Source organism: Panthera leo, chromosome B4 (assembly GCF_018350215.1).
Source record: "Panthera leo isolate Ple1 chromosome B4, P.leo_Ple1_pat1.1, whole genome shotgun sequence".
Taxonomy (NCBI): Eukaryota; Metazoa; Chordata; class Mammalia; order Carnivora; family Felidae; genus Panthera; species Panthera leo.
This window is the reverse complement of record NC_056685.1, coordinates 131,853,581-131,865,739: the sequence shown is the minus strand read 5'-3', so window position 1 is coordinate 131,865,739 and position 12,159 is coordinate 131,853,581. Positions and strand designations below refer to the sequence as shown.

Here is a 12,159-nt window from a genome sequence, read left to right as displayed (position 1 = left end):
AATCGGCACCACGGATCTCCCCTCCCTTGCTCCCAGCGTCGAAGGGACACCGCTGTGCCCTGACCCTCAGTTCCACCCTCTTGGGCTTAAACTCCATTTCTCCATCAGTCCGCCGCCCAGGGCCTCCCTTGCCTCCTGTCTTTGGAAGATGAGGGCTCGGCTCCCTGTTCTTCTCCCCGCTCCCCACCCCCAGGCTCACCCCCTGAGAGAAGCCCACTCACTTCTCCTTTTCCATCCAGAACAAGAGACCCTGTGCTGCGTGAAACACCTGGTCCTTTCTGCAGTTTAAATGTTAAGGACACGCAGACATCTGTCTTGCAGGAGCGAGCAGAGATCACCCTCCTTCTGGGGCGGGGACTACCACGTCACTTGTGTGTCTCCAGGATGCCGCCCCCTCTTGATGTTCTGCAGCCAGGCACGGCCTGGGGAACCCGACTCCTGCTTGGATCATGCTGGAAACCTTGCTGCGAACGGGACACGGTGCTGGCATCACAGAGAGGGACCGGGGCCAAGGTCCCCAGGGAGGGTGCGGAGCCTGCTCAGGGTGTCACTCCGGGACCCGGATGGAAGTTCCCGGACTGTCTCCTAGCAAAGAGGACAGACAGACTGAGCAGGTGAAAATGTAGGACAGCAGGAGGTGTGAATCCTGTTTCAGTTACGTAGGTTCCAAATCACTTGATGCTTTCCTGAAAGTCAAAGCCAACGGGGCCTGCGGCCTTCATCGCTGGTCGTGCTCTGATAGCTCCCGTGGGTCTGGAGCCCCCCCCCCCACACCCAGACTCCAGGCCCCATGGCTTCAAGTGTTCCAGGACGACAAGGATTCCTCCCCTCCAGCTCTCCAGGTGACGCATGCTCCTGTCCCCTTGCTGGGAACCTCCACCAGCCCTCACCCTGCCCCTCCCTGACCCTGCAGACCTTTCCCTGGGATCTGGCCCTGTCACAGTCCCTCCCTCTGGCCTAAAGTGTCCCTCAGGGCACTCTGCACTCCCCCAGGCCAAGCCCACACTCCCCTCCAGACTAAAAATCCCGGCTTCCCTGTGCCCTTCTCTGCCCCACTCTGCACATCCTCATGTAACTCAATGTAGCCTGTCATAGAAAGTTCTCTCCGTGCTGTGCTGGCTGTGGGTCTGCACAGACCCAGGTGTGAATCTGGAATCTAGAGCATCCTGCCTTAGAAACCTCGGGAAAGGGGAACAAGGGTTTTGTCTCCAGACAAAGTGTGCTAATTCCCCAGGCTGAGACGGGTAAATCAGGAGAGGCTCAGGCATTAAATGGCTGAGCCCAGCCCGGAACACAGGCCCCAGTTTGCCACGAAAGGTAGATGCTAATGTCAGGTGAGGGAAAGGAGTCCCTTCTCAATCCATCTCCTCACGTGGCTGTGACCCTTTCCCCTCTGGGGACTCGCGCACTCCCTGGCACGCCTGCAGCTGGACAAGGGGGGGACACCCAGAAGTCGGGGCACCAGCCCTGGAAACATGTCTGGGAGCCACAGGGAGGGTCCAGGCCCCGGGGGAGGGGCAGGGGGACAGGAGGAGCCTGGGGAGGAGGGGCCTCCCTATCAGGGAAACCTCCTGACCCGAGGAGGGGACCGGGCCTGTCCTGGTCTCAGCCATGACACCTACTGAGGCCCCAAAGCGACCCACCCAGCTCGGCTTCCCTGCGCCTGGCTGCTAAGGGTGGGGGCAGCATGGGCAGGACCCATGGAGCTTGTGTGGACTGAGGGATCCACTGAGGCAGAGATATCCCCTGTTCCACACCAGCACCAGCGTGTGTCCGCGAACAACCACCTCGGGCACTGTCCTAAGCCCTGGACACTTAACTGTCACACAGCCCACGGTCGGTCACTATTACCGTCCAGATGTTCCAGGCAGGAGTCCCGCGGACAAACTTGTTCCCTGTGCAGCCCAAGAGGGGCTCTAAAGAATCCCCGAGAGAAACCGTGATTATGGGGTGTCCCGCCAGCTGCCCTTCAGGGTGGGACCCGGCTCTTGTCCCTTAAAGGATGGGATGGCTCCCAGGTTCTGGGACTGTCCACCCTCTCTCTTCCTGGGCGTGGCCTGGCCCAGGCTCCCTGGGCCTGCTGGGCTGAGACATCTGCACACCCCGCACACGACACGACACGACTCCCGGGTAGGGCGGAAGCATCTGGTCTGATTAGCTGCAGCCTGGCCTCAGCCCTGGTCCTAGGAACGGAGGAGGACAAACCTGTGCTGAGCTGTCCTTAGGAGCCCTCTCCCCCCCCCCCCCCACCGTGAATGACTGCGACGTAGACACGGAGCATGTCACCCTTGTCCCCGCAGGAGAAACGCAAGGGTCCCAGAGGGGATGGGGCTTGGCCAGGACCCCACAGGGACCAGGTGGATGCAGGGATGTAGGGATGCAGGGCTCCCACCAGCTCCTCTGTCTCCAGGTCCTTCTTTCTCGCCCTGGTCCTGCTCTGGCCACACCCCTCCCCTCTCTGCTGATATTCCTTACTTGCAGCCCCATCCAGACATCTCCCCCCCGCCCCCAGTCTCCTGGGCCGACCCTGCCTCCTGCAGCCCCTCTCGTGCTCCTCCTGCACCCCCAGTGTCTGAGCAGCAGCCTTAGTCTTTCCTGTAAAGTCTCTATAGGGATGCTTCACAGTCAGGAGCCCCGCGTGGGGCTCTGTGCTGATGGCTCACAGCCTGGCGCCTGCTTCGGATTCTATGTCTCCCTCTCTCTCTGCCCCTCCCCCACTCGGACTCCGTGCCCCTCTCTTTCTCTCTCTCTCTCAAAAATAAATAAACATCAAAAAGATGTTAAAAAGAAAATAAGTTGTGTTTTAGTCTGAAAAAGAAAATAAATCACTCAATGCACAGTTCATCCACCCCGTGCTCCAAACACTGTGGCTCATCCCGTGTGCAGTCTGGCGTGAGGGAGGCAGGGGCGACAGTGGCCTCAGCGGAGTGGTCACCGCTGAGATTCAGGACAGGCCAGTTCCTGGGGAAGGAGCAGAGCAAAGGATAGGGTGTCCAGGGCCGTGCCCCGAGAGGGGCAGGGAGAGAGGAGCGGCCAGCAAGAGACAGAGCCCCCGCCACAGAGGAGTGGGGCAGGTGTTTGCAAAACGGACACAAAGTTGCAGCGCCAGAGTCGCAGGGGGTCAGGGTGTGGCCGAAATTCTGTGTCCGTCCCCACGGACTTTGGTGGCGTGGCTTTCTGGATCTGTGCCCGGCGGTTTATGCTTGATTACAGCTGGTGGTTTCACCTCAGGATGCCCTGTGGGAACTCAGGCATTCCATACATTACAAATGTGGGGCCTGGCACAGCTGTGCCTGGGCACCTGCCCGGACCCACAAAACACACACACACACACACACACACACACAGAGTGATGATGTCACAGAAAGGAACTGCTTCCGGGTTCTCAGCAGACCCGCCCGGAAGCACGGTCACCATGACAGGAAATGAAAGGATGTCATTAGAAGAAACGCATCATCCCATCAGCCCTTTGGTTTTGCTTTCTAGACTCTGACAGCGGCCCCACCTCTGTCGCCGGGAGCAAGTCACTAAAAAATTCCATGATGCGGTCACTCTGGGCACCGGGGGCAATCAGGTAGAGGACAGATGGCCTTACACTGGGGAAGGGTCCCCACAGTCAGTGCTGGCGGAGGACCGGTTCCAGGAAGACCTGCCCCCATCTTCCCAGACCTCATCTCCCCAGGACCCTGTCTCCCCAGGACCCTGTCTCTCCAGGACCCTGGTCTTAGAGTTCTGCCCATGACACAGGGACCCCGAGGTGCTGGAAAGGGGACACGACACAGCCTGGGAACACTACTCAACCCTGGCCTGGGCACCTCCAGCCTGACCTCCCACCTGGCTCTAGGGAAGGGAGGCCACCTACAGGGGCGACAGAGCTGGGACCTCACACAGAGCATCCTGGCCCGGATTCCAGACACTAACCGGACCTTCCATTGCCTGAGTCCCAGAGGCACTCAGGCTGGGCGGGCCCTGTACCCTCCCTGGGCTCCATTGGCTCCAGTCTGTCTGCCCCCCGGGGCAGCCCACCCTGTTCCCAGTTTTCCTGACGGGAGGGGCTTAGTCCTGCATGGCCTGCACCTGCTCAGGAGACCACGCCTCCACTCTCATGGGGGACCCAGATCCTTCCTTCCCTTCTTGGACCCTCGCACACTTTGGTGGAGATCTCGAGCTGGATGTAGGGGTCTTTGCACATTTTCACTCAGCGTTCCAGAGGCAGACTTGGCAGAGGGGGGCTGTCATTCCCCCGAGAGGACAGGATCGCCTCCTTCTTACTTCTTGCCTGGGACCGAGGTAGTCTCGAGCTTTTAGATCATCGCCACGTCAGCGGTGCTGAGCGCTACTCCTGGACCCAGAGTTCATCACTAGTCTCGACTGCGGCCTTTACCGAAGCGTGTCCCTCCCCCCCCCCCCCCCCCCCCCCCGGCTCAGGGAGACGGGGACAGGGAGAACTAGTCTCCGGGCCTCTGCTGCCTCCAGAGAGAGGGTGTCGTGTCGTGTGCGGGGCGTGCAGGTGTCTCAGCCCAGCAGGCCCAGGGAGCCTGGGCCAGGCCACGCCCACACGGGCTGCTGAAGGGGACTCAGGGACGGGTCACCCGAAACCTGCCCTCCGGGAGCTCCGTGTCCTGCGTCAGGGATTTCCTCCAAGGTACAGACACCTGTCCTCTCGCCTCCTGCCTCACTGGTCCCTGCTGCCCAGAGAGACCCTCCCCTCCCCGGACCTCCTTTGCCCTTGGACACTCCTTGAGGCTTCCAGGTAGGAAGGGCCTTTGTCAGAACAGAGAAACCAAAACCTAAACTTGCCCCCGAGGACTTAGGGATATGGCAGTTGGCAGAGAAGTTCTTCCCTTCAGGGTGGCATGAGGGGCCTGAGTCTAGGAAGGGGTGGGGCCCATCGATGCCAACTCAGCAGCTTCCAGGAGCTCTGATGGCATATAAGGCTCCCAGGTCCTTTCAGGGCACCCCGAGGGGTGGGCATAGACCATGACCAGGCAGAGAAGCAGCGGACAGAGAGCCAGAGACAGTGAAGGGACTGACATGGAGGCTGGCGCCCGGGCCTGGGACAGGTAACCCCAGCCCCCTGCATGGCCCCTGCTCCTGAGCCCCTGCTCCGGGCTGATGGGGACCTGCCACTCCCTCAAGGTCTCCTCCCGGGCCTTTGAGGGCTCCTCCTCTTCTCCGCCTCTCTCCTGCTGGCCTGTCCTGGGCCCACCGTGCCCCTGGGGCTGATGCCCAGTCTGCTTGTCCGGCCGGCCTCCCCAGGCACCCGGGGACTCATCCCCGACGCCTCTGTTCCTCAGCTTCCTCTGCCCCCCTAGGGAATCCATCCGTGCTGCTAGGGAATCCCTTCGGAGCTGTGGGCCAGGAAGTCTCTTTTGGCTTTACGATTTCGGTTTTGCAAAGGGCACGCATTATTTTTGTAACAGAAATTCCCATGATTGTTTAAGAAAAATGGTCTCTGGTATTCTCTTTTTCGGCACAGGCATGTGTAGGGCCTCGGTGCACTATGTGGCAATGGTTACTTACCCTTGAAGTCTAGGGAGAAAGGCCCCAGGGGAGTGGGTCAGCGGGGACAGGGATGGGACACCGAGGCCAAGAGGTGGGATGGGAGCCTACCCGAGCCGACAGAGAGGCCCCATCTGAGGGTCTGAGTGTCCCATGCTGCTCCGGGGGTGGGGGGGGGCACCTGTGAGCAGAGTGGGCTGGCCCCCCTGGAGCCCCCACAAGGGGTCCCAGAGGGAGGCTGGGTGGCTCCAGCAAAGCGAGTGGAAGCCTGTCCTCTGTGGGTCTGACCGGTATGTGGGGTGCAGGGGTCAGGGGTGTGAGGTAAGGGATCCAAAGAAACCAGCAAATGGCAATGAGCCCAGAAGAGATAGTTTAGGTTTCTAAAGCTGTAAGCATCTTTACGTCTTATGTGAAATCTCTCTTCTGTTCCAAACATACGTCAGTAAGATGACACTCCCTCCTCCAGGGGGGGCCCCGGTCTTTGAGCTTCTCCCCCACCCCCCTGTTGGCAGTTGCCTGCTGGACAAGGACACCTTCCTGGAAAACTTCCACCTTGAGTGGTGGCCAAATAAGGCCTACCTCTGCTACGAGACGGAGCTCCCCAGCGGTGACCCCGGGGTTCCTCTGGGCCAACACAAGGACATCCTGTGCAATAAGGTGAGTGGCCCAGGCTGACGATAGCACACAGGGCCTCCCAATCCTGGGACGTTCAGGGGAGATGTTTCCCAGAGCGGTCACCTGGGGTCCCTGCAGCTGCCACACCTCGGCCTGGAGTCAGGTGGGACTGTTCCTACTGTGGTCGCTGGCTTGGAGCCACCCATGGGAAAGCAGTCACAGTGGCCCAAGGTCTGGCACCGTCAGCCCCTGTCACCCGAAGCCCAGGGCTCAGCCACTCCCCTCCTGCAGTGCCAGAGAGCCCGAGTCCCGTTGGCTCTCAAAGATCCCCCCCCGCCCCGCTCGTCATTACAGGGGGCTCTGGTAGGACCCCCACCAACTGCTCGCAGATCCCGTCAAGGGCACTGTTCCCCACGCCAGCATGGCCCGGGGAGGCCCTGTCAGTGTCGGGGTACCCATCACGCCCCCCAGAATCTGCACTTGCACTCCCGACCTGAGTCGCCCCCTGTTCCTGGTTGATAATCCTTCCCTCGACAGGTTGGACCAATCTCCATGGTCCTGGGAGCCCCCACAGTGACATTCATCCCATGGACCCTGGGGGCCTCTCTCCTTGGCGCCCCTCCCCCCTTGTCACTGCACAGGGAGCCCTTTTGTATCCCACAGGTGGGAGTGGGGTTGGGGGGCTGTGGATCCCTCCCTGGAGGACGCACTCACTTCCCTGACATCAGGCCAGTGACCTTGAAGCCCACCCGGCCTCCTCCCTCCCCACTAGGTGAGCATCCAGAAGCCCCCTCCTTTGGGCGCAGACCTGGCGGGGCTCCAGAAACTCAGTAGTCAAGTTGAATCCCATTTGAATGCAATAGCTTAAAAGCCAAACTTCATGCCAATCCCACGATGTGTGAAATGGCAACAATTTAAATGAAGACCTATCGGGGACAGAGTGGCACAGACCACAGTGAGCGGGGCAGGATGCCAAGTCCTCCCCGGGTCCAGGCGCTGGACAAACGCCCCATCCTGTGCTGGTCCTGGAGCGCTGGGGGCGCTGGGGGCGCTGGATGCTGCCTGAAACCCCGCGCCCTCTGCCTGCTGAGGGGAGCCCTCCTCTAATTCTGTGCTGGAGGCCAGGACCTCGGCCTCCTCACGCTGGCCCCCCCCTCCCCCGCGTTCACAGCAAATGACACAACCCTTTCCTGCCTCCTCTGTGCTCGGCCTGCCCGGGGAGGTCAGCCGGGCTGCCACGCGGAGTTGTGCCGGCTGCAGCGGATCCAGGCCCGGGAGCTGCTTTCTGTCCTGGAGAACAGACACGTGACCCCGCACCCCTTCACCTCCCGCCTCTATACCGAGGAAGGATTTCAGAATGGGTTGCGCCTCCTGCGGGGGGCCGGGGCCCGCATCGCCATCATGACCTCCACGGGTCCGTGTGGAACTCCCGGGGTGGGCGGTGGGCAGGGAGAGGCCTGGGGGGACTGGCTACGAAGGCGTGGGCAGGAGTGGAATCCCTGGCGGAAGCCTCTGGTGGCTGCACAGGCCAGGCTGACCTGGGATGGCAGGGGACAGCGGAGCGTGCTGGAAGAGAGAGTTGGGGCCAGGAGTCTGGAACGAGCGGGAGAATAGCGGACGTGCAAGAGAGACGTGGGTGGGGTGTCCCGAGAGGAGGGGAATCCGGCTGGCCGAGACTGCAGGCCGAAGAAAGAGTCCCGGGGGTGAAAGGAGTCCCCGGGGGGACAGAGGGCAGTGGCGCCGTTATGAAGGCCAAAGCCTGTCCCTGAGAGTCAGACACCCTGTGGCCACCCCTGTGGCCCAGCTCACCTCCCGCCCCGTCCCGCCTCACTGCAGAGTTTGAGCACTGCTGGGAACCCTTCGTGGACACCCAAGGAAGAGCCTTCGAGCCCCGGGACACGCTGGTCTCCCAGAGTCAGGACCTCGCTGAGACGCCGCAGGTCACAGGTGAGCTCCCTCCTCCCCAAGGCCTCCCCTGCCCTCCTCCATTCTGTCCTCTCTCTCTGGCCTTTCCCTGTCCCCCTCCTCTTCCTCTGGGTCACCTGCTCCCTCCCAGGGTGCCAGCTCCACCCCTGCCCCACCCAGGCCTCCTGCCTCGGCTTCCCCACCTCCTCGTGTCCCCCTCCCTTCCCATCTTTGTGGCTGCCAGACCACTTCTGTGTGCCCTCTGTCCACCTGTCTCACTGCCCGCCCCACTCACCTTCACCCTCCTGTCCTGGAGCAGAAAGCCTGAAGGGTGGGCCTCAGTCCCGCTAAGAACACAGGAGGCCTCTGTTGGACAGCAGAATAAAACACTTCCTCCCAAGAAATGTACACTTGCCCTTCACCGCCATCCCCAGATTGATGTAATGAAGCCAGCAGAAGGCAATGAGCCCAGAGCAAATAGTCTTTAAAAAAAAGAAAAAAAGGGGCGCCTGGGTGGCGCAGTCGGTTAAGCGTCCGACTTCAGCCAGGTCACGATCTCGCGGTCCGTGAGTTCGAGCCCCGCGTCAGGCTCTGGGCTGATGGCTCGGAGCCTGGAGCCTGTTTCCGATTCTGTGTCTCCCTCTCTCTCTGCCCCTCCCCTGTTCATGCTCTGTCTCTCTCTGTCCCAAAAATAAATAAAAAAATGTTAAATAAAAAAAAAAAAAAAAAAAAAAAAAAAAAGAACTGAGTAGGTTTGCTTGTCATTGAAAATCTTCTGTTCCAAATATACATCATGAAGATTGCACTCAGCGCTGTCAGAAGAGTTTTCAGAGTTTAGAGAAGTAATTACTGTAATTGATTCTGGGCAACCCTTATGGCCAGGGATCTAGAGACCAAAAACCTCCTCCTACAAGCCATCCTGTCAGCAGCACTGACTGGAAGTGACAGCCACGCTCTGCAAGAGAAGAGGAAGGAGTCTACTGGAGAGGAACCTCCCCTCTGAGGTCAGGTGGGGGCGGGAGGCTCTCTAGTCCTCACCCCTCCTGACTGGCCTGCCCCAGAGAGGAAGCCAGAGGGAGGGACTTCCATGCCCAGAAGGCGAGCTCTGCCCCTTCCTGACACAGGGCACGGGCGATGCACAGACAAGGGACTGGACGCACAGGGGACTGGGACCGGCACCCAGGCGGGATCTCCCCCCTCCCACCCCCCCCCCCCCCCCGGGCTCACCGTGGCCCTTGTGCCGGCTCCATGGAATCCAGACCCCGCTGAGTGGAGCCCCGGCTGCTGGTGGGCGTGCACGAGGCCTTCCCGAAGGACAGCAAGGGTCCCCGGTACCTCCTCACACACTTCTGCTCACCTGTCAGGGCCCAAAACGGTGTCAGAGCCTCCCTCACACAGTGACCTAAGGGGCGGGGGAGGGGAATCCTTTAGGGAGAGACCTTGGAGGGACAGAGAGGAAGGGATAGATGGCCGTGGCCGTCGGGGAGGAGGGGACCCAGTCAGGGAGGGCTGGCACCCCAAAGGGGAAGACCTGGCCAAGCAAAGTGACACAGACATGGAAGGAAAGGGGGGCAGAGGGGCAAAGCAGGGCACAGGGCCACCGTGGATGATGGGGCAGGAGGAGCCCAGGGGTAAAGGGGCTGCCAGTGACAGTAGCTGCCTGGAGGGGGTGGAAGTTGGGGTCATATGACAGGAGACCGGCTGCTGTGGTTCCTGGCTCTCCTCCCCTGCACCCCAGGGATGGTGATGCAGCCAATGTCTCCTGGGCTCCTGGGCCGGAGGCAGCCCGGGGCCACCAGGGAGGGGACATGAGCCAGGACGTGGCGTGAAAGGGAAGAGGGTCCCTCCCCACGGTCTGGGCGAAACCAGCGAGCAGAAGCCCCCAGGAGCCCTGGCTTCCAGAATCCGGCAGCTGGCTGGCGTCTGGGCTGCAGGAGGCTCAGGGCCACAGTTAGCATGTCTGTGGGACTGAGCTCGTGCGCAGGTGCCCAGCAAGGTGAGGGGGAAGCGGGATACGAAGTGCACACTCCCGGCCCGGTGCGGCGCGGTCGCCTGGGTTCCCCGGGGGATGCGCGCCGGACCTCAGGACACGTCGGGGACCGGCCGCCCTGGCAGGCCACTCAGCCGCCAGTCACCTGGGGCCGAGGGCTCTTCTGTGATCGGGTGGCCAGCCCGGCCGGCTCTGTGTGTGCCGTGTGGCCGGGAGTGGTGCCACTGGTGGCAGGCTGGCCGGCTGCCCGTTGAAGAATTCGCTCTTCTCTTTCTGGTGGGGGACGAATTCGCAGCACGCGCCTGACGCATATGCCCTTCGAACGTCTCGATTCTTCCATCTTGACGGCTCTCCCCTACGTTTTAAGTTGACGTTTGACTTCTCTACTGTGCCTGAGTGTTTGTGAGCCACAGAACTCCGGGTGGGGTCCCAGGCCCCCCAGCCGCGCTCCCCTCACTCAGCAGGGCGTGGGGGACGGGGGTGGGGGGCCGGGACCAGGGCTGTCCCCCGTGTGTATCCCCATGTCACCGGCTCTCCTAACACCCACGGCTGCGGTGGGATTTTTAACGACCGTTTTCCTCAATGTAATTAAGTAGAATTTCATGTACAATATTAAAATCAAATGTAGAAGTTAAATTTTTAAAAAGGGAAGGAAAGAAAGAGAGAAAGGAACACATGCAGGTCTTGAGCCGTGCACCCTCCTCCTGTACGATGACCCCAGGTCAGCTGGTCGCCTGCAGTCCCCCGGGCTGGAGCCTGGGGTCACCTTGACTCTCCGGGCCCCCCCTCCGCGTCCTTGCTCTTTCTGCCTCTGGGGCTGGAGGCCCCTGAGCGTGCGCCACCACGGGACCCGGGAGCCCACACGGGATCCCGAGCTGGCTCCCGCGTGGTAAACTTGACGGACTCAGTCCCTCAGTCCGAGGCAGGAACGAGGGAGGACAAGCAGCACTCGCTGAGCGCCGGCTGTCCACCAGGCTCTGTGGCTCGTGCCTGAAGGGACGCGAGTGGAGCGGCTCTTTGAAACCCCCCACCCCGCCGGCCCAGCCGTGAGGACGGGTCCTTCCCAGGTGCCCTGCGCCCAGGAGGAAACAGAGGCTCTGGGGTCAGAGGTCACAAGCAGAGCGGGGGGGGGGGGGGGGCTGACCCATGTGCCCACGTGCTCGGCCCACGGGCCCCAACTCTGAGCCCGGGAAGCTGAGGAAAGCCTGAAATCGGGCACCCAGCCTTCTTTGCGAGTAGAGAAGTGTGTGCGATTTTACAAGCAATATCCTTATCTCAGATACAACGTTCAAAGAGAAAAAAGAAAAGGGCTCCCTTCTAGGCGGAGAGGAAGTGATACAGTCTCCTACCGGAAACTATCACTTCTCAGAAAGGAAGTCCACATGTCCTTTGATTTAACAGACGGAACTTTCCAAACAATCTAAATCACTCCCGTGTTAAAATACAAACCCACCATTAAAATGCTTTCTTAAATGTTTCCGTAAGGAAAGATTTAAATGTGAACGCCCAGTGTCCACTCCCCGACTTGAGAAATGAAGACAAGAAAGCCGACTTCGGCCCCGGAGCCCCCCATCTCCTGTCAGCTGGAAAGTTCGAGAAAATCAGTCCCCCCTGACTTCCAGCACAGAGCTAAGCCCAGGAATATTCTTGTGTTTCTTCTGCCTCATTTTGTTTTTGCGTAATTATCTTTGCATCCAAGACGATAGAGGGTAACCCTCAAAGGCGTGGGCTGTGGTCACAGATGTCCTGGGTTCAACACCCAGCTCTTCCCCCTCCTACCTGTGTGGTCTCGGCTGAGTGACCAACCCTCTCTGTGCCTCAGCACTGGACTCAGGAGAGTTGAAAGAGTAAAGGGAGGAACACAAGTACAGCCCTGGCCCCAGGGGCAGCCTGTGTACCGCAAATCATCAGCTGCCCTTCCCTGGAAACCCTACTGTGCGCACAGTTGGGGGCCTGCTTTCGCCCACACATAGCATGACACACACATTCCCCCAAGTTTTAATATGTGTCATAAAAGGAATGCATACTCTTCAAGTATTGAGACAACGGCATCAATATTCAGAAGGATGCAGAATATTCTATGTGCGGATGGGCCCCGATTCAGGACTGGGTATGCCAGTCCCCCAATGGAGCACACTTGGGTCCTT

General features: G+C 60.3%; 1 long non-coding RNA gene across 2 annotated transcripts; it reads left to right on the top strand.

The window, feature by feature from the left end:
- Positions 1–3,425: 3,425 nt before the first annotated feature.
- LOC122223746 lies at positions 3,426–8,510 on the top strand. 2 transcript variants are annotated; one of them, XR_006204451.1, is made up of 5 exons: positions 3,426–4,753; positions 6,015–6,159; positions 7,289–7,531; positions 7,954–8,064; positions 8,342–8,510. It is a non-coding gene; the product is annotated as an uncharacterized LOC122223746 (long non-coding RNA). The 2 variants fall into 2 exon arrangements; XR_006204452.1 differs by lacking the exon at positions 3,426–4,753 and adding an exon at positions 4,958–5,063.
- The last annotated feature ends 3,649 nt before the right edge of the window (positions 8,511–12,159 follow it).